The 23,509-nt window shown below is 33.8% G+C and overlaps 1 protein-coding gene across 18 annotated transcripts in view; it reads right to left on the reverse strand.

Moving 5' to 3' along the window:
- Positions 1-23,509, reverse strand: part of LOC129754341 (potassium channel subfamily T member 2) — a 605,891-nt gene that overhangs the window by 464,623 nt on the left and 117,759 nt on the right. For 3 of the 18 annotated variants that reach the window (XM_055750338.1, XM_055750335.1, XM_055750336.1), the window contains exon 1: positions 994-2,177. The exons of the other annotated variants lie outside the window; for them this stretch is intronic. The gene's annotated coding sequence lies outside the window, so the exon portion shown is untranslated. Of the gene's footprint in view, positions 1-993; positions 2,178-23,509 lie in introns of those variants that run through there. 18 annotated transcript variants of the gene reach the window in all.

Genomic DNA, 23,509 nt, shown 5'->3' on the forward strand with positions numbered 1-23,509 from the left:
ATAAACGACTCTTTAGCTTATTTAGCTTATTTTTTAGCTTATTTAGCCTTTAGACCGTCAAAAAAAAACACTCGGGTACAAATTTTCATCTTTTTCGTATGCATTGTAACCAAACTATTGCAAAAGCATTGAAGTGTTACCAGATAATATGGACGGCCCCTTTTTTATCGTCTTATACAAAGTTTAAAATAAGTAACCGATTTCTTGTTCAATTTTCGTCTCGATCCGGAGCATAATAACGGTAAATCTTAAAAATACTGAACAGTTTTTTGGACGACCCTTTTTGCCGACCCCTCACACAAAATTGGTAAATGAAATGAATTGCTAGTCCCTTGAAATCCCCGTGTGCCAATTTTCTTATTCAAATCCAATGCATTATAACGTCAATATAGCAAAAATGTGGACGACTCCTTTTTGGCGACCCCTGACTCAAAATATGAGATGATTTTACGTCCTTCAAACCACATGCATATGTTTGAATTTTCATCTCAATCCGATGACGTTAATATTGTTAAAATAGTGTGTGTGTTGTATGGACGACCCCCTTCAATAGTGATCATCCGAAAATCTAAAAGCATTTTTCATTCTATTCCTGGTCCTAATGAGCGAGCACCCAAGCAAAATTTCAGACCTTTAGCTCTGAAGACGACTGAGCCCAAACAAACAAACAAACAAAGATGTAAACAAAGATTATCAAATTGATTGAGTTAAAGTCACATGTTTGATCTGTTTTGGAACAAATATATCCACTTGGATATAACAGGTTATTTGAAAGTTATATTTTATACCTACATTTGAAGATTTTTTAAAAAGATTTTAAGACATTTCATATGACATTACATGACATGACATTAAAGCGTATATTTTCATACTAAAATATTGGAAAGTTGCTATAGAACCTCTAAATCGTGTGACTTCTGTACTTCTTCCAACTTCTGAATGTTCAGCTGTATCAAAACAGTGGATGATCCCTGGGAACGTAAAAGCACTCACCTGTTTTATCATAAGATTTTGGAGACGTTTTTCCAGAGTTCCACGTTAAGGATAATGCATTTACAGATGTGCATCTTCGTAGACGTCCTAATAAGTATTGGTGTGGTATTCGTGACCCACCGCAGAGAACGCAGCTATTGCCACCGAATTTCCTTTTGGGATATCAGCAGAAGGCTCAGAACGATGGTCTGCTGCAGCGAGATCCGCGATTAAAGCTTTTCCTCCAAAGCACTCTTATAAAAATAGGGTTTTATGTTTTGTTTAATTCTAGGATACGTTTAGTGACGATGATTATTTTTGTACACAACGATGACGCTACATCGATGGAAATGGTTGTGATTTGGGTTGGCTATAGTAAGGTTGAGACATCTAGTACCACAATCATTTAAGGGAGATGGGGGCACAAATTTGATTTCCGAAGGAAGGACCACTTTTACCTTGATCCCCGAAGCTTTTGAATTTTTTTTTGGTTGCTTCCTAAATTATTACTAACAAAGCCGGTACACATTTGCATCAGTGGTTGAATTTTTTTCAGGAGGGCACTTTTTCCATTAATTTTTTCTTCTTTGGGAGAGCTTTACCTTTTTTACTCAAAAAAAAGTGATAATAACTCACAGGAACGAGGCACTTTCACTTTCGATTATTCGGGGATTTTGCCATCTCCCCAAAACACTGGACGAAGGTCGATCGATACCCTCAGAAGCCAAGCGAAAGCTTGGGCCGACCGAATAATTAACATCGGCCTGATGGCTTCCGAAATGAGAAGCAGCCACCGTCCCGCTGCGATGTTGCTCCAATCATAATGTTTCGGCCAGGTGTAACACCTTTGTGTGGTGGTAATCCGGTAAGATTTCTCGACGAATATTTACGCACACACTATTTCTTTGACACGAACGAACGAACGAACGGTTTCCAAAATCGGTGACCGGAAATGGCCGGAAGGTTACGAGGACATGAACCAGGCGGGGAGGATCGTTTATACCTGTGCTACCCGGAACTCAAGAACGAAGCCTAAATCAAATAGAATCCTGTACAAAAAAATCCATGTCTGGCGGAACAAACAACCGAACCGTACTATACTGTAGGCTGTATGGTAACCGTACCGTTTCCGACTTTGGCGCGACGTTTTAAATATTGTGTTTTGTGTTTCCCGCAAGCTCTCTTACAACACACTTGCAAACGCGACCGCGTGAAGATTACAACTGACGAAAGCAGACGCGGGCCGGCTGCGGGAAACTCCAGCTTTTCTGTCCGAAAATGTATTCTTCCAACTCCACAATGAAGGGAAGCAGGAAAGTGGGATCACATTTTAGTCTCACCTTCTCCCGGTCTTCGTGATTCTCTCCGGACAGAAAACCATCATGGGTTTTTGAACAGCTGGAGGGATTCACTGGTAAAAATTTCTCTCCAATCATCCCCCCATTCTTTTGGAAGAAACAAAGCTCCACGAGAGACGAGAGAAAAACCTGTCAAGAGAAAAAGCCGCGTGTTTCCCAGTTTGGTTGTTTGTTTTCCACTTTCCCTCCAGATGAGCCAGCAGCTGATTCAACTTTCCATCATAAAACAAACTCTAGAGATCGAAAGAGAAAGGAAATCCCTCGAAGACCGAACCTTCCAGCTGATAAACCTTTCGTTCGTAAAATCGTGCCGTGGAGCTTTCGCTCTTTCTAAATTCGGACTCAGAGAGAAGGAATTCTCAACCGGTGGACACGTGGAGCAGGTCAGGCAAAGCAGACGACAGGAAGAGTGTAGGTGAACTGGGAAAAAGTTTGCTGTTGCTGTAGGTTAAGAATCACGTCCGATCCGAACGCTTTTTATTAGCCTAAGGCATGTCTCTCCTGCTTCGAGGGAGAACGTCATACAAATTTGTGGGAGAAAATTAAACCGGTATACCAGTCTGGTAGTGACTGGTATTTGATGTAAGAAGGCTTTTCCGGAGAAGGAGCTTTATTACTAGCTCGAACAGTTTCGCAGTATCACAGTTCTTGGAAAGGATCGGGAAACGAATCATACATACCAACATATACAACTATCTTTGCAAACTCCACTTCATAATACTTGAAACGGAATGATAGATATGATTATAAATAAAACTTTCTCTGGTAGCTCGTCACATCGCAATGTGTGTCACTACAGTTGGAATCCAATCAAATGTGCAAACTGAAATAATGGGAATTATTCAAATCGATCATTTTGCCATTTTTGTCATTTTTGTCATTTTGGTCATTTTGGTCATTTTTGTCATTTTTGTCATTTTTGTCATTTTTGTCATTTTTGTCATTTTTGTCATTTTTGTCATTTTTGTCATTTTTGTCATTTTTGTCATTTTTGTCATTTTTGTCATTTTTGTCATTTTTGTCATTTTTGTCATTTTTGTCATTTTTGTCATTTTTGTCATTTTTGTCATTTTTGTCATTTTTGTCATTTACACTAGCTTACAAAATATTTTTTTTTTAAATAGCGAACAGTATTAACCTGCCCTAATTTAAATTCAGGCGCTGAATCCGAAATTGAAATTCATAAAAATCTCATTAAAATTATTATGCCATGCTCTCTCTTTGGAAATAAAAAAAAGGGTATTTGTACTTATTTTCAAATATCTATTTTGCAAATGGATGGTGAATAAATTTGCTTTTGTCGACAGCATTGTTGATTCATTCTTCAGAGAAAAATATGTTCACTCGAGCGTTTTAGACTGGTAACACTTCAAAAATCTGATTTCAATTCAAATCGAAGATGGTGGTCTTTCATCGAAATTGTTTGAAAATTAAGAAGTTTATATAGGAAGAATTAAACATGATAAATCTTACTCGTTCCTACCTAAATTGGTCATGGGAACGGATTTTTTCCAATAAATTAATTTATTTGAAACGCCTCAAACCTTTTCGTTTAGGAGCTAAGGTATCTTTTTTTTATATACAAAAAAAATGCTTAAATCTTATTTAAAAAATTCTTCACTATGTTTTTCGTTTGAAACGGCCCAGATCAGCGAACATGTGAAGTTGAGTTTATGTATTTACATTATTTAAAACTACTCTATTCAAAAAGAAAAAGAAAGAAAAGGAAAACTCAGTTAAACACGGAGATCGATATATTTAAGATAAAGATATTATTCGAACATGAAGTCCAGGTCTACGGCACAATGGTTCAAAATTTAAAAAAATGTTGGCAAAAATAAAAAAAACAATGTTTGTTATATTTTTTTTTTATTTACAAAACAAGTTTTGAGTCTCATACCGAAAAATTAAATTTTTTTGCCAATCCAATACGAATATCTTAGTTAAAACTTAGTGTGGACTCAAAAATTCCTCTATGTTAGTTGCAAGAATATTAAAACTGTTGTTTTATGGTGAATTTTTCCTATAAATCGAAGCAATCAAAAGAAATTGAACCGAACAACAAGCAATTTTTTTACCCCAAAAACTAAACAGAGGAAATTGAAATTTTATAATCATCAGATTAAGGGTTCTCAACTTAGTGAAACTTCATGAGAATTGAGGATGTTTTTCATCTCCAAAATGTTAAATAGATTATCACTTCAATATAGACATTTATAATTTTTTAGAGATATGGATGACTTTTTTAATTGTTTGGAGTAAACAATAAAATTTTTTTTTAATTTTTGTTTCTAAGTTGTCGTTCAAGTTTGTTCCATGGAAGATCTGTAAAAAGTCCTAGAAAAACGTCACTTAAATATTGAAAATTCGAATCCTGAATAATAAAATTAGTTGTACTTAAAAACCGGACTTTTTCCAGCTTTTTGGGGATTTGAACCACTGTGTACTGCAGCCAACATCTCCCTCACTGGAACATTATTGAGGTAGTTTACCTCGAACCCGAAGGAAATCAATCAAATTCGCTCTGACCATGGGGAGGGGTTGATTGAGTCTCAAAGGTGTGAATGGGATATAAAGGTTTTTTGCTCAAGAGAAGTACATTTTACGCCTTGCGTTTTGACGACCGCAAAACTTTTTTTTTTTGTTTTAAGCCCAATCGTGTTGCATTCTTCGGACAAAATATTTGTTCCAATTTCGGCTTTTTGAAAAATAATCTTAAAAAGCAATCAATCAATGAAGCAAAAAATGTTATTAATGAAAACCTCGCATTTTTTGCCTTGAGAGCCCGCGACTGTTAAAAAATTATCAGCAACAAATAATCAAAGTCGAGGGGTCCACCAATAACGAGATCATAATGAAAACTTTTTTGCTAAGATTTTATGGATCCATGTTTTTTCGGGGAGTTTTATCAGCTTGCAGTCTTGTATTTAGCAAAAACGACGTATTAATTTGCGTTTTCAACGTTTATATCCTTATTGGATCTACTTCAGGACTAAAAATAGTGTTTATCAAGTTAGTTCTGCTGATCGTATTTTAAGCTTTCTTACCGAAAAGATGCCGTTTTCGTGTGAGTGTCGACTCGGCTGGTCGTGTACAGCATCGAACTTTTAGCACAGTCTTCGCTTTTCGCTTATTGTTTTCATCAAAATTCAGCTGTTGTGTTTGTGAGTTAATGGTGTAGTATTTTGTGTGTATTTTTTATCTGGCAGTTCAACATGTTAAAAAAATTTAATTTCATCCTAAGGAGATCAGTGAAAATAATCAAAAAATATCTAGAAAAAAGGATTTTATTTAACCTAACAAGAATGTAACACAAAACGACTACAACCTTCGGAAAAAATGCCACAGGCCAAGATATGCAATCACCTAACTCATAATGAAGTGTTTTAAAATTTTTGAAGAAATAATAAGTGAAATTTTTTAACTATTCAAAACACTATTTTTTATAAAAAGGTGCAAATTTTTGTAACACCAGTCTATCCGGTTTTTAAGAGGCCGGAACAAATTTCAAATCCTTCTTTTGTCACTCGGCGTTGGAACCTCACGAGGGGGGGGGGGGGGGGGGGGCATACTATATCATTGCACAAAACCTATAAAATCAAGTCATTTTCATTGAAATATTCACTAAAATCAAAAATATAAAAGGTGAAATAACTCCTATTTTCTAATATTTTTTTTAATCTTCAAATCTTTCGGATATTTGTTTTTTTTTTTCGAAATTTACATAAAATACTTTATACTTTATTTATTCCCCCCCTCCGGTTTTTTTTTTGGAAATTTCGAAGGAGGAGGGGGTGACAAAAGAATGAATTGATATTTGTTCCAGTTTAATTGGTTTTCCGAGGAATCATAACCATCTAATAAAACGGAACTCAGTTGCACTCGAAGCGCACACACACATGAAAATGCGAGCGAACATGTTTGGATGTAGGTCATATTTTACATACAAAAACGTTGGTACATGTCGCCTAGTTACTTTATCATGTGCATTCAAAGTTCACATTTGGCTGAATCAAAGGTACTCGAGAAAGAAAAAACGAAATTTTTTCATAAGTGCTCAATAAGACATTTTAACGAACCTGAAAAGTCCATAGAAGTATCATGTAACATTTTTTTGCGTTCTAAACGAGCTACAAAATTCGAAAATTAAATTTAAATATCGTGCTTTCTAATGAACTTTAACGAACTTTTGAGTTCTATTAGGAACTTCTAATGAATTTTTTAGTTATATGAAGTACTTCTATGGAACTTTTGTGTTGTTCGAGTTGTGCCGAAATTTTTAACAAGATTTTTTTACATTAGGTTAGAATTTTTTTCTAAGCCTTTCTTTATCGCAACAGCTCGACATTTAGTCTAGAAAAGTCGATGATATGGCTTCGAAGCAATACCCACCAATATGGTAGCTTCCTCGTTTCCACCACTGACAGGGATTCCATCCGTCACCAAATATCAAGCGTCGCCGAGGTAATGATAGACTTATCGTTAGACTATCGTCTGACTGAGACTAAGTCCATCGATCTTAGTGATCTTTCAGTCCCGTTGGTTGTTCCTCCACCTGCGGCACCTAAGTTCTGGCTGTATCTAGCCGGTCGTCAACCACAAATTACCGATGATGATGTCAACAAGATATTTTCTCGTTGCCTGAATATAACTTCACCAGTGAAAGTGAAACGATTGCTCCCGAAAGGTGTAGATGGCTCCATTAGAAGATTTGTTTCTTTTAAAATCGGATTGGATCCTTCGTTCGAAGATGTCGCGCTGAACACAACGACCTAGCCCACGGGGATGCAGTTCCGTGAATTTGTGGATTAGCCAAAAAACTTCAACCGTCGGCCTCAAACTCCTGCCCCATCGGTACAACTCTTCCTGTCAACTGTTGAAGCTACCACACCGATAGTTTTTGGCTTGGGTCTGTCCACAACCGTAGGTGTCCCGTGTCCTTGAGGTAGACCCTCTTAGAGGTTTGAAGGTTGATGGGAATCACATGGTTTTCATTCCAACTGACCACGACGACGAGACCCTGGCTCTCTGCTTTTACTTCTTGACCTCTGGGAGGACCAGCCAACGCTTCTGGGATTTCTCCAATGAGACGCAACGAACTTGGCACTTGGGAGGCCTCAAAGCCTCTCGACTCAGTCGAGATGTTTTCTGCCAGCGCCAACAATCGTCTCGACACTGAGTTCGTCCGTGGCGATGAGGTCCTCCAGCCTGCTCGTCCAGGCAAGTATTCCTTTTCCCCAAGAACATTCTCGTTGTGTGATGAATGTTCACCTAACCGCAGATCCTACGAAATCTACCAACACATCTCATCTACAAGTGCCTCGATTGCTTCTCGGGTTTCGACACCAGGACGCATCGATCTGAGCCCTTGGGAGACCCCTGGGCCCTTCCACTCAGTCGCGCTGCTTCCTGACTGCGTCATCAGTCGTTCTGGCCCTGAGTTCGTTGCAAGCGATGGAGTTCTCCAAATCACATCTACAGGCAAGTACCCGGTTACGACGAGACTTTTCTACTGGGCATCCAGCACCGAAACGCAACGAACTAGGAACTCCGGAGACCCCGGAGTACTTCGACTCAGTCGAGCTGTTTCCTACCAGCGTCAACAGTCGTCTCGGCACTGAGTTCGTATGTGGCGAAGGGGTTCTCCAGCTTGCGCTATCAGGCAAGTATGATATCATAGACAGTTTTTCTCCGCGAGACAGAATCTGCCTTTCCAGCAGCGGTCTTCGTTCCGGTACTGTATCTCTGTATCTACTCTATCTGCATTTTCTACCAGAACATAGGATGTGCCAATTCCTGCCTGATCGATTATCAGCTCGCTACTTCGTTCTCCTGCTACGATATCATTGCCTTTACCGAAACATGGCTCAATGGCGGTACCCTCTCCAGTCAGATTGTTGGTCCAGATTATGCAGTGTTTCGTTACGATCGTAACCCCCTTAACAGCAAAAATCTACTGGTGGTGGAGTGTTACTTAGATCTAAACTCCCGGCTTTGCTTATCGAAGACGTTTCCTGGGACGATCTGGAGCTTCTTCGGAGCCGCATTGATCTCGGTAATCGGAAACTCCATCTATGCGTAGTGTACGTGCCTCCTGATCGTTCTGGTGACCTGGTTTTCGCAGAGTCCTTTTCGCGGTGCCTGTCTAAAGTCAGCTCTATTTGTCCTCTTGAGGATGACATACTCGTCATCGGCAACTTCAACATGTCCGGTCTAAAATGGTGCTCCTCCCGAAGTGGCTTTCTGTTTCCAGGCCCTGTGCGTTCTTCGTTCTCGACATCTTCTAGTGTATACTTAGACGCCCTGAGTACAGAAACTTAACGTCAGATGAATAAAATCGAAAAATTAAAAAGAACGTATGCTCGACCTCTATTTCGTTAGGTTTCAGGATTCCGAAGATTGACTTAGCTCCCACTACTCTTGTGAAAGCTGTTCCGCAACACTCACCATTAAGAGTTTCTCTCGATGCCGCCAGAATACATGCTCCCGTAGAGAGAACGGCATGCTTCTATCAAGATTTCAAAAACGTAGATTTTGAAGCTATCTTCCACGTTCTTGAGTCCATCGAATGGAAAGTTGAGCTCGATCCTTTTGATCCAAACGCAGCTGCTGAGACATTTTCGAACATTCTCAACTACATCATTGATCGCCATGTTCCGAAACGTAGGGTGACTACAAATCTCCGGGCTCCCTGGGTCACTAAAGAACTGCGGCGACTGAAGACGGCCAAAAAAAGTGCGCTCCGAAACTACAACAAGCACAAATACCCTTACACTAATGGAAAATACTGCAAACTAAACGCTGCTTACAAAAAAAGACAGTAGACATAGCTATTTAAATTATTTAAACCGGTTATAAATTAATTTCAAGACCAGTCCGAACAGAAACACAGCGAATTCTGATCCAGAATTTTGTGAACTTTTTGCCGAGAAATTTTCTAGTATTTTCACAACTGAGGAAATTTCCTTGGAGCAACTGACCAGGGCTGTCGAAAATATATCACCCCTAGGGTCATCTTTGAATGGTATTCTGATCGACGATGCGACAGCTAAGCTAAAAAATTCATCTTCTACGAGCCCGGACGGTATGCCAGCTACTTTTTTGAAGCGTTTTATGCCTTCTCTGCTGACACCTATAAGGCACATCTTTCAATCATCGCTGGACTGCGGAATCTTTCCCTCATTTTGGAAAGAAGCTCACATGTTTCCTGTCCACAAAAAGGGAGATAAGAGAGATGTGTTCAACTACCGCGGAATCTCCGCTCTTTGCGCGATCGCCAAACTGTGTGAACTGGTTTTTTTTTGGATCCAATTTTCTCATCCTCAGTGACTATGATTGGTCGATCATGGATCGATCTTTGGGAGATCAATTTTTTCAACTGAGATTTTCGATTTTAAGGATCGATTCTTTAGCATGGAGGAAATCGACTAGATCGGTCTTTTTTCGGTTCGATCTTTTGATCTGCATGATATTTAGCATACTTTTTCTCGCTAAGCAGAGATATCTTCGACATATTTTGATTACAGATTGAATGCCAAAAAGTGACATCTTTTTGGCATTTAGTCAAAGCGTGTCTGATTGCTTGGTTTTAACTAGACTTGCTCGGATATTAAATACAAAATTTGGGAATGGTCCATTTTGGACAGGTTGTCCAAGTTTGAATATATTCACTGTATTTGCAATACCAAAAAATTGGGCATTTATGATTCTCTTTTTTTTAGCATAAGAACGAAGTTTTTTGAATAAATAAACTATAAACGATTTAAAATCATCAATGTGTCATGTGTTTTTGTTTTTGACATTAATTGAATTATTTATTCCTCGGTTTTGCCCAAATTCACCCTGGCTCGTATTCACGTAGGCAACATTTTGGCTCCCTTATAGTCGAAATTGGTACTTAAAATTAGATTGGGTTTTGTGGTAGGTTGGTCCGCAGATTTCGATACATCGAGTACCTAAATTAGAACGTTACTAAAATTAGCTCTCCCTAGTTAAAAATGGAAAAAATTTATCTATCAGAGATCGATCCTCCAGCTCTGATTTTTTGTAAGGTGGATCGATCCTACGACCGTTTATATGAATCGATATTGGAGATCGATCTTCTCCTAAAGATCGAACCATCCTAGACTGGACAAAATCTGATGGCTTAGCAGAAGGCTCAATGCCTATTTTGGCTCAATCGGTCAACTCTGAGGGGTTGCTTCTGTAGGGAACTCTGAAGTTTAAATATTTTTCGTTGGAAAGCGAGCTAACAAAATACAAATGTAAATGAAACGCGCGAATATTTTTGAACTAAGTATTTTGAGCATTGGGTAAAGTTTTCCATCCCTGGGGTACCCTGACTTTAAGCTGAATAAACACTTTGAATACCACTGTTAAAGTAGACTGAGTCGATTTGGGGTCATTTTTGAATTTCTCAAACCCTGGGGTCTAAACAGCTTTGTTTTGGTTCAAAACTAATCCATGATTTTTTGTAGAATTTTTAAGTAACGTTTACATGAGTAAATTTGAACGTTTATGGGAAAATTTAAGATTTTGTACTGGAAAAGCAACATCATTTTTGTTTCTTCTGTTGAACCGAGCCTGTTAATGGTTTTTGTGCCAATTATAAGTTCTCTCAAGGATATTTTCCAATGGACATCTTTGTAGAAGGCTGTAACTTCGAATCTTATTAGGCAAAAAAGTTATTAGCTGTTTAACAAGAGTATGTCTTTTGGAAATGATAAACAATAAAATCAATTGACATCACTGCTGGGGCATCGCGAATGCTCCATACAAAGTAGTCATGCAATGCCTCGCTAGGCACCCAACAGTGATGTCAATTGAATTTACAGTTTATCGATGCCAAAAGACATACCTCTCTTAAACAGCTAATAACTTTTTGCCTAATAAGAAACGAAGATACGGTCTTCGGCAAAGTTGTTCAGCGGAAAATATCCTTGATAGTATTTACAAATTGGCACCAAAACCATAAGGTGGCTCGGATCCACAGAAGAAACAAAAATAATGTTGATTTTTCAGTACAAAATATTCAATTTTCCTATACAAACAAAAAAGTTACTGCTACTGTTAAAGTCTTAATATGATATTTGATTATTATAATTATAACATTTTAGAAAGCCAGTAAACAGTACATTTCTGTGGTTCCAAAAGCACAAACATCAAAATTTATCAATTCATTGTAAATATTGCTGGGGCCGATACTCGACAATTCATAATTGATTATATTTTCTCGGTTCCCCCATAATTACACTGGGCAAGCAAGCAAGGGTAGTTGAAATTGAATTAATTATGAATCACAAGTACCGGGTACCTGCTTGCTGCCAATTCATTATGTTTCTACCTGGTTGCCGAAGCTTCAGAATAACCAGCCAAACGCAGCATCTGTCAACCCGCTCATTATTGACAAATGTTGTTACCATTTTTCATATCTTTGTTTTTGTTTAAACCCATCTTCATCTCGGTTTCTACAGCAAGGAATTTTCTCAGATGGTGACCATACTTTTTAGCATCCCAAATGAATTTGTTTACGCTGTAGATTAAGTAATTTCATTAACTTCAACAGGAAGGTGTCTATTGGGATTCAAATTTAATCATCCGACGACCTTTGAAAAAAAGGGATTAAAAATTGGATTTAAACTCAAAACTTTAAATTATCAATATTAAGACCATTTAAAGCTCTTAAAGTTCTTAACTCGTTTGTCAAAATATTTAAAAAAATTGAGGATTTTTTCCAGAAAAATTTGAACGCCCTAACCGGAGTTCGAGTGTTACCAGGCATATACCTGTGCACAGAGTAATTTATGTGCCTGATTTTATGCTCTCGACGTGTCACATGTGGGCTTTAAACTCCATACAAAGCTCCATGCCAGAAGACGTCCGTGTTTTTCCTGGCAAGGTGTGAGAACTAATTATCCTACCCAAACTACCAACGATCCTTAGATTCTGTACACATCCCTTTAGAGAAGACCTAACGTAGATACTAAGGTTTGTTGTAACTTTACACTAGTTAGTGCCCCAAGGGATCTTGTTTAGAACAGACTCCTGCTTTTTACGAGTTCAAGAACATACCGTTAAAGTTGCGAAATTCGCGAATCTAATCAACCGAAAAATGGGGGCATTTTGTTTGCCAACTTGCAGAAGGCAAAGCTCCACCTCGCCCCAAGCAGTTTTCCGGAGAATCCGGGGCGTTATTTTTCTTTGAAATTACTTCCGCCCACTTTCTTTTCCCCGCGGTGGGGGAGGGCGGCGTAAAATGCGGTGAGAAAATTAGCTTTTGCCTCGGGACACAAGTCTGTTTGGCGATGAAAAACAGAAAGATCTTTTCGAAAGGTAGATAATTGTTTGCTATTTTTTCATCGCTTCGATGCTGATGCTGCTGCTGAGATTGTTTGGCTTGGATAATTTTGATGACAAAGCAGATAATGTGCCCTGGATGGTTATAAATGAAGCAATTACGGGGCCAAATTAACAGCGAACTGTTGAAACCCATTTTTTGCCAGTCTTTTGACATCGACACCGGTTATCGTAAACGCGTTCATATGAAAACGTAAGCAAGCACACACATCACAGCTTTTCCATTATCGAAATGGATCGGCTGGGGAAAAATGTAACACAAAAAAATACGCCCTCAGGTATACAGTTTTAATCAATTGGAAAACGTTTTCAATTTTGCACTTTCAATCCCCCTGGTGGAAGTCCCGCAAAACTGACATGTAAAATTTCAATAAATGAAAACGTTAATGAATAGGGATATAACTAAATGGTTTATAATTTAAATTTAATTTAAATATTTAACCTTGACAATAAAAAAACAAATACTCATTTCATAAAAATTTTTATAGGTACCAAAAGTCAACTTTGAGAAATTTCACCATAATTTGCCTAATTTAAAAACTGTCAAAATTGTCAAAATTGTCAAAATTGTCAAAATTGTCAAAATTGTCAAAATTGTCAAAATTGTCAAAATTGTCAAAATTGTCAAAATTGTCAAAATTGTCAAAATTGTCAAAATTGTCAAAATTGTCAAAATTGACAAAATTGTCAAAATTGTCAAAATTGTCAAAATTGTCAAAATTGTCAAAATTGTCAAAATTGTCAAAATTGTCAAAATTGTCAAAATTGTCAAAACTGTCAAAATTGTCAAAATTGTCAAAATTGTCAAAATTGTCAAAATTGTCGAAATTGTCAAAATTGTCAAAATTGTCAAAGTTGTCAAAATTGTCAAAATTGTCAAAATTGTCATGTCAAATTTGTCAAAATTGTCAAAATTGTCAAAAATGTCAAAATTGTCAAAAATGTCAAAATTGTCAAAATTGTCGAAATTGTCAAAAATTGTCAAAATTGTCAAAATTGTCAAAACTGTCAAAATTGTCAAAATTGTCAAAATTGTCAAAATTGTCAAAATTGTCAAAATTGTCAAAATTGTCAAAATTGTCAAAATTGTCAAAATTGTCAAAATTGTCAAAATTGTCAAAATTGTCAAAATTGTCAAAATTGTCAAAATTGTCAAAATTGACAAAATTGTCAAAATTGTCAAAATTGTCAAAATTGTCAAAATTGTCAAAATTGTCAAAATTGTCAAAATTGTCAAAATTGTCAAAATTGCGAAAATTGTCAAAATTGTCAAAATTGTCAAAATTGTCAAAATTGTCAAAATTGTCAAAATTGTCAAAATTGTCAAAATTGTCAAAATTGTCAAAATTGTCAAAATTGTCAAAATTGTCAAAATTGTCAAAATTGTCAAAATTGTCAAAATTGTCAAAATTGTCAAAATTGTCAAAATTGTCAAAATTGTCAAAATTGTCAAAATTGTCAAAATTGTCAAAATTGTCAAAATTGTCAAAATTGTCAAAATTGTCAAAATTGTCAAAATTGTCAAAATTGTCAAAATTGTCAAAATTGTCAAAATTGTCAAAATTGTCAAAATTGTCAAAATTGTCAAAATTGTCAAAATTGTCAAAATTGTCAAAATTGTCAAAATTGTCGAAATTGTCAAAATTGTCAAAATTGTCAAAATTGTCAAAATTGTCAAAATTGTCAAAATTGTCAAAATTGTCAAAATTGTCAAAATTGTCAAAATTGTCAAAATTGTCAAAATTGTCAAAATTGTCAAAAATGTCAAAAATGTCAAAATTGTCAAAATTGTCAAAATTGTCAAAATTGTCGAAATTGTCAAAATTGTCAAAATTGTCGAAATTGCGAAAATTGTCAAAATTGTCAAAATTGTCAAAATTGTCAAAATTGTCAAAATTGTCAAAATTGTCAAAATTGTCAAAATTGTCAAAATTGTCAAAATTGTCAAAATTGTCAAAATTGTCAAAATTGTCAAAATTGTCAAAATTGTCAAAATTGTCAAAATTGTCAAAATTGTCAAAATTGTCAAAATTGTCAAAATTGTCAAAATTGTCAAAATTGTCAAAATTGTCAAAATTGTCAAAATTGTCAAAATTGTCAAAATTGTCAAAATTGTCAAAATTGTCAAAATTGTCAAAATTGTCAAAATTGTCAAAATTGTCAAAATTGTCAAAATTGTCAAAATTGTCAAAATTGTGAAAATTGTGAAAATTGTCAAAATTGTCAAAAATGTCAAAATTGTCAAAATTGTCAAAAATTGTCAAAATTGTCAAAATTGTCAAAATTGTCAAAATTGTCAAAATTGTCAAAATTGTCAAAATTGTCAAAATTGTCAAAATTGTCAAAATTGTCAAAATTGTCAAAATTGTCAAAATTGTCAAAATTGTCAAAATTGTCAAAATTGTCAAAATTGTCAAAATTGTCAAAATTGTCAAAATTGTCAAAATTGTCAAAATTGTCAAAATTGTCAAAATTGTCAAAATTGTCAAAATTGTCAAAATTGTCAAAATTGTCAAAATTGTCAAAATTGTCAAAATTGTCAAAATTGTCAAAATTGTCAAAATTGTCAAAATTGTCAAAATTGTCAAAATTGTCAAAATTGTCAAAATTGTCAAAATTGTCAAAATTGTCAAAATTGTCAAAATTGTCAAAATTGTCAAAATTGTCAAAATTGTCAAAATTGTCAAAATTTTCAAAATTGTCAAAATTGTCAAAATTTTCAAAATTGTCAAATTTTTTACAGTTTTTTAAGTTGTTTTGAGTTTTGAAATTCAAAAGGTCCGGCTTGAAAAAAGTGGCAAAATTTGAAAAATAATGCCAATTTAGACAATTTAACAGTTTTTTCCGTTTTTGTAATTCAGAATAATTTTGTTATCAAAGGTTTACAAATTAGTTTGTTAAATTCCTTTTTTTAATGGTAGTGCAAATTTAGGAAAAGTTAGGTTTCATTTAAAAGGGTTTTTGTGTTTTTTAATTATTGATGAGTCCTATTGAAGTTAAACTTTGCACACAGTATAAGTAAACAATTTTTAACCAGGCAACAGTATTATCCAGCTATTTATTCATAGTAAAAATAAATAATCAATTAATATTTCCCAAATGCCACAGTCATTTGGTGTTTATGTACCCCGAATAATTATCCATTTCCCATTTTAATTATTACCCTTGCCATTTTCACCCACGCACGTGCTCATGTTTATTATCGCATTCAAATACATCTGATCTGGTACAGGGATTTTTTTCTTCCTTTTTGTCACCAAACTGTAGTTTCTTAATTTCTTAATTTTACCTTTAAACAAGTGAAACTTCAACCAAAAGCAATTTCAGACGAATTCTCACGAACCTACCAGGAACAATCAATCTCAATCAACTTTATTCGGTGACCATTCCAACACCATTGAGAGTGGCATTTTTCGGAAACGGGAAAATAAATAAAAACATCCTCCCCCGAAAAAAAAACTCATAATTGGCGTGGCGGAGTGATTCCACAATTAACCATGACTGATAGCCGTCAGGTGCCAAAAGGTAGGTAAATAAACAGTAAATTAGCAGACGTCTACTTCTGAGGAATCCCTCGAATCTCGATTGGTCATTGGACTTTGCTCAGAACTGTTCCTAAATAAAGAGGGAAAGCAATTTTGGGCTGACAAAAAAAATCTGCCTCGTTGCTCTTTAATGAACAATTCATTAAAAGCGAGCCTAATGAATCCTTCCAAATGCTCAAGAAGGTTTGTTGGTTTTGGTTTGTCCATTTCGTTTTGCGGAGTTTTTTTTTCATTCTACTTTTGTAAATAGGTTGAGTAAGTTTTCCCAATTCTGGGGAAAAATAACAGGTAAAATTTTCAACTTTTAAGGCAGCTCATTTAATTTTTGCTGCCAGAGAAAGATCAAAGACTCTTGGTGGTAAAGGCATTGCAAGAAGTTAGAAAAAACGTTTCTTTGCTCCAGATCGGTGGTCGTGATGGAAAGAAAATGGAAAATTGAATTATCACTTGGTCATTGGTTGAAATGCAAAGCGGATATTTTCAATTCAGATTTTTGTTTAAGCAAGGATTTGAAAATTCAATAACAAACATCTAAATATTACTTAGAATGAAATATAAGGCTATGATCATTTAGTACCCGGGCAGTTACAAACGTGTGTATTTTAAAAACTATTCATTTGATCGAAAAACTTTGTATGGAGGAAATGAAGGTGGTAATATGACATTTAGTATAAAAATATTTAAAAAAATATTTATCAATGATTTCAAGAAATACTCTAACTTTTTCATAAAATCTCTTTTTTATCTTTGCACACTTTTTTCAGTCATGTATTGATTTATTTTTTTTACCACAGAAGTAAAACCTTTGCAAAATCATGATATTTTACACAAACTCACCTAGAAAAAGCAATTGGGATCTGGTTGGAACCTTTTCATGAGTAGGCATCTCGAAAAATTTGATCTTTTAAATCCAGTTTTAACATACATTTTTTTATCCATCAGAACACATCTATCATATTGCGTAAAAACCGGATGCACAGAATGCGATCTTTGGAACTGATCATTATTAGTTATTTACTTGGTGTCTACTAGTCAGGAAACACTTTTTACATGCCGGAAATGGATTTTTTGCATTATTTTAGGAGTCTGCATTCAGTTATCCCCAATAACCATAGACTTTTTTCCATATTTAAGATCAAGGGTTGCACTCCGATGGTTGAGTTGAACTTCGTGTGGATCCTAGAGTGACTCCTTATACTTCTTAACCATTTGGTACGAAGAAATAAACAGAAAAAATCAACAGTTCATGTGCTTTCAAGTCAACAATGAAAAATTTTCGAGGCGCAAAATGGGTAAAAGGAGCAAATTTGTGAAAATTAATTTTACCATGTCTTTTTGCATCGTAAATATCTCAAACACACGTTAACTTAAAAATCTATCAAAAATAGGCAAGATAGTCCTTTTTATAACCAACAAAACGCTACTAAAGTTTTGCATATCCGAGCTCAATAAACGTAGCTATCACCGAAAAAAAGTGCCCGGATACTAAATGATCATAGCCTTAATACCAAAAATTTATAAAAACTTGAAGGGGTTATAAATATTTTTAGAATCAAATATTAAATTGGTAAGGTATATTTTATTTTATTTTCATAAAATTTCGTCTCATGACATAACTTGACGAACATAATTCCTAATTGGTAATCCTCCCAATTCAACTTATGAACTAAGTTGCATAAATTCATCTTAAGCTTCGTATTACCAATTTTTGCTCATTAAACAGAGTTTCGTGGAATCAACAACTTGTATCGTGAAAAAATTAGAAATAGAAATTGGCATTTAAAAAAATTAAAAAGATTCATCTCTGTAATTTTAAATTTAAAACGAATAGATAGAGTTGTAAATATTAGCCATTTTCCTTAGCTTTTCTGAGCTGGAGCACGTCTAGGAAAAATTTCTAGAAAAAATGGACTATTTTTAAAAACTCTTACCGCATTGTGAAAACCTACTCAATTAAATTGAATTTGGCCAGAATTCTTCGAAAAGGCATAAAATCGTCAAAGGTCCCATTGTGATCAGCAAAAATAAACGCGAAAAGCCTTATGAACTGTGAATAAATAAAAACACATTTTAACACCGAAATGTTCATAACCGACACTTTTTATGCTGAAATGGCAGCAATGAAGTTTCATTTAGTGCATCTTTTTGTACTCTCTAAGAATTTTATTGTTCTTCGACTTTCACTCGTTCTTAAGAAACATTCAATAAGTCCTTAAAATAGTGTCAAAAAATTGTTCATTCACTGGTGCATAGACTAGTTGAACTTCGCATTTTATCTTCAGATCACAACCAGGGAATGGGATTTTTTTTATTATCTCACAATTTCGCCGGAGGCCTATAGATCTTCCCCAAAATTAAAAATTCGGTTCATTTTTACGAAAGTCAGTTTTTTTGCAAACACTCTACAAAGCACAAAAAGCAGTGTATTTTACTTGCTTAAAGGAGTTGTGGGCCCACTTTGGTGTCTTGAGATAAAAGTTTCATCATAGATATGTCTATTCAATAGTATTTGATGCAAAATATTTGGTGATGCAGACGATACTTTAAGACCCAAATAAAAGCTTATTTGAAAAATTTCATGTTAAAGGTCATAAAATAATTTTTTTTTTTTGAATATTTTATATTTGAAAGGCTGATAAAATTTCAATGCGTTTTGATGTATTATTTTATGTTTTTTGTTAAAAAAAAATAGAATACTTATGAAGCTTTGAAATATGGTTTTATTTTATGTACAAAAATATCTAAACGAATCTAACTTGAAAAATAAAAATTTTAGAAATCTGAAAATTTCACATGTTTTAACTCGTAAAAATTAATCAAATTTTAAATTTCGGGAAAGACCTAAAGATAATAAATAATAAAATTTTTTTTAAAAAAAATCTCCTGATTCAAAAGGTTTTAGGTTGTTCTGTAACAAACGGGTCACCATGAACCACCCTAAGAGACGAAATGACCCAGTAGCAACATGGCGATGCTGCGCGCATTAACGGCTGAGATGCGCGCCATATCATCGGCTTTTTCTCGGCCACGAAGAAGATTTTCCAAAGGGTCGAGCCCAAGTCAGCCCAAGATTCGTTCTCTTTCTCATCCAACCATCATCGGAGCAAGAACGGTATTTTCGGAGGCCTTGGGGCCAGAGTCAGAGGCCAGAATGGCCAAAAGTCAGTTTGTGTCAGAAGTACTTCTTAAATGTCTAAATTGTTTAAGTCTAAGTTATCGAAGTAATACAGTCCACTATTTGGAATGTTGTTTGAATGAGTGCGGTTTTATTTAATCTCGAAATATCTGATGCTATCGATCCTGCCATCAAGGGCGATCCTGAACAAGGTTATGTACGATGAGTTTAAGAAGAAAAAAAAGTTTTTAAATTCCTCAACTCTTCCTGTTAATGTTTTCTAGCGATCCTCTGTTCATGTAAATAAACATTACAAATCAGTAGTAGTTCAGGAAATAACTGTACAAAATGACGATATTTTGCTACCATTTTAGCTTATGAACGTTTCGGAGGTAAAAATACTGTTTTTTTATTCGCAGTGTTTTAACGATTTTTGCTTGCATGTTTTTATAGGATATAGGTTATTTTATAAAAGCGTTTGTAGCAAAATTATGCTTGAAATTAGAAAAAAAATAAAAATTAAAGGGATTTTTTTGTCCAAAAGTACACATAACCTTGAAGCCAAAATATAAAACAGTTTTCATTGTTAAAAATTTCAGATTACAGAATAACTTTGCCAAAAACCAGAAGCATAACTGGGAAAAAGTTAAAGATCTATTATTTTTGTGATACACAGGTGCTATTTTCTCATTAACTTTTCTAGTAAAACACGTGAAAAAAATTAAAAATAAAAATTTTACGAATTTTTCAAAACTCTCTTTTGTTTCGATAATCCTACCCTAGAAATCCCGAATTTTTAAATCACTAATTTAAATAAATTTCCAATATCAACAAAAACTAAGACTGGATCTTTAACGATTGTTTGAAAAAGACCAGTGAAGTCTAACCTGATATTAAGCTCAAACATAGATATCTGAATTGATGAAAATAGAGAAGAAAGTTTTTCCCTAAAATTACGCCAACTGAAACGATAAAATTGATTCCGTTTGATGCGTTTGATTTAAAGTTTTTATCTTTGGACTCCTTTTTTACATTCAATTTAAGTGGTAGGGCAGCAGGCCCGTGCTTAGGTCCCTACCAGGGGGGAGGGGTTTCGAAATTCAAATTTAGCCAAAAATAATAACAATACCAAAAATACACAATAAACAAGGAAATTGGTTTCTAACATAATTTTCTTACTTATGATTGTAACACAAACTCAAAAAATAATAAAATTTACTGTTTAAATTAATCAAAACTTTCAAAACAAATCAGAACGAATATTTCAAATCAATGCTTTTCACGGTCAGTCATTGATAAATTATGTAAAATGATTTGTCTTATTCTGAACTAGAAATAAGATTGAAAATTAATCTTAAGCAGTCTAGTTTTCAAATTTGAAATCACCAGAACATCAGAAAAAAACTTGAATACAAAATTTCGAATAAAGCTTCAGGCATAAGAATTAATGCACAAAAATGGAATATATCAAATATAACACCTGATTTAAAAAAAAAGTGAATTCTCAAAAAAATGGCAATCATTGTTATAAAAATGACAATGATTGTAATTTAGTTACACTTTTTAATAAAAACCTATTCTAAAGACGAGTTAGGGTTTTTGTATGTCAGGTTTGAATTCAAAAGGTTGTCTTAATTGCAAATCGAAACTTACAATTAAAAACTACTTTCAATTCGTGAACGGCATAATTTTAATGTTAATCAATGGATTGTTCCAAGCCTAGGATCATTTAAGACTAACTACTGCCGGAGGCGAGCAAAATTTCTGACTAACACTTATTTAAAATATTTTAAGATCAAACGCTTTCCCGTTACTGCGTTGAGATTTTTAAATAGAAAATATCTTCATGGTTATCACCAAGGAAAAAATCTTCGAAAAATCATCAAAAACAACACAAACTCTGTTTTGCTTATAATTTTGGCTTTTTATGAGGCAAACTGTAGGTGAGGGTCTACACTTAAACGTTTCAAATTTTTGGTATGGTTTTTTTTTTGTTTTGGAATTGTTCTTAGAAAAAAGTTGTGTATTTATTTATTTTTAAAGCATTAAAAATCAGAATAAAAAAATCCGATGGAGGATAGTTTACATTGAAACATCTAAGGCTATTTCAATTTTGGTTGATTTCCAGAAATTATCTTTAAAACTTCATAAAACTTATTTTTTTGTTGATTTAATTTTGAAACTCACTGATTATTTGGCTTTAAAAAGTATGTCGCTGAGACTGAAATAAAAATGTTATTATAAGTTGATACATTTTCTCATTTCTATAAAACAACAATTCTACAAATTCTTGAAAAATATATGGAAAATGGCCAAACACAACAATTTAAAAGCGTGCTTTCTCGAAATAAGCTTTTATGCACTTATACCTCTTTGGCTCCAAGGGTCTCAATTATCAAAAAAAAGTTGAACTTAGTATCCATTACCTTATTACTTAATCACAAAAAAAAATCTTTCATGTCATCACAAATTTCCTCTATTTTTTTGTGTTTTTTTGTCCTTCTAAATGATCAATTCCACATTCGAAAGGGTTTCGATTACACAAGGACACAAAAATAACGTTTTTTCAAGATGCCCTTAATCCAGATTACAATTATCTGTTTTTTTTCCAATCCGCTTTTGTTGTTTTAAATAACTTTTGAAATTAGGTGGAAATAATTTTATAAAAAAGGCACTTTTCTAACAAAAGTATATAAATAACGTTACGAAAAATGTAAAAAAAAAAAGTTTTAAAAACCATGATAAACTTTCTAGAAATTTTGAGTTGTGCGAAAAAAGAAAAGAAGTTTTTTTTTTGGTTTTCTTTTACCTACTATGTGAAAAACAAGATTAATAACAAGTTTTTAAAAGTAATAAAATTTTTTCGAATTTCTAAGAATATTAACTTTTAAAATCAATTTGTCCTCCAAATTTTGGCTAAATTCTGGTGTTCTATTCAATGGAGAAAAACAAACAAATCCAAAATCAGTTTATGTCTTTCATGTTGATTTGTTTGTTAATCAGTTATCAATTATTAATTTCTTTCAGATCTGATTAATTTTTAAACTAATTCACACATATCACCGAAACTAGATTTGTTAAATAAAATTTGATAAAAGTTAAGAGTTCAGGAAGCTAAAATCTTTCAAATCTCAATCATTTAAGCATAGGCACATAAAATGTTGTTTATTTTCATAATGAGGATTTTATGCTAAGACGTTTTTATAGAAATTTTTTTCTTCTTCTCCATCTACATTATGTTTATTCATTTTTCAACAAATTTTCCCAGTTGAACAGTTACAACAGTCCTACTACTTGAATTTTTGAATTTTTTGGATAAGTTTATCTTTGTTTCTCAATTCTAAATTTTCGTGAGAACATAATTTTCTTAGAAGCCTATCAATCTAAATTTACAAAAAAAAACATTGTTTGTACCATTTGCCTTTGATCCATTTTTGAAATTGACGGCGACAACAAATCCGAATCATAAATTTTCCTTTCATATTTATTGTTTGATATTTTTATCGATTTTGATTTAAAAAAATTTATGAAAAGTTTGAAATGTAATTCGAAGTTGCACCACTAAAGCTAAGTATTTATGCGCAATATTCACTAATTTTGTAATTGTTTTGTGTGTTAAGTTTTTCATGCAAGTACTTAAGATTCCATATTTTTGTTTTTATCAGTTTTCTAATGATTGTTAAAGAAATCAAATTCAACCTAAACTTTGTCAGTGCATATGAGTTTTGCGTGTTGAATTTAACACGTTTCATTACAAATATATAAAGTCAATATTGTGAACTACAAAGACATTACGTTTTTTTATTGATAGAATCAAATATAAAAAAGTGATCAAAGTCAGAGATTTTAGCACTGGCACTCTTCAAAAAAATAAATTATCTACAAGGTATGTGTTTTGAATAAATCATTTCATTTAATTTTTGTTTATTAATAGCGTAAGATTTTACACCTTTTTTATGCTACATCGCGTGTTATGTGTATCATAATATGCACCATTTATCTTTCATTGCACTATTTTTAACAAAATTTTAACTACGATCAAAATTAACCAAACAATGTTTCTTAAATGTGTTAAGATTCATATTAGATTTTAAGTGACTGGGTAAGGAATTCCAATATACAACACCTCTAACAAAAGATCCAATTCTCTTAAATTCAAAATC

This window comes from Uranotaenia lowii, chromosome 3 (genome assembly GCF_029784155.1).
Source record: "Uranotaenia lowii strain MFRU-FL chromosome 3, ASM2978415v1, whole genome shotgun sequence".
Classification (NCBI taxonomy): domain Eukaryota; kingdom Metazoa; phylum Arthropoda; class Insecta; order Diptera; family Culicidae; genus Uranotaenia; species Uranotaenia lowii.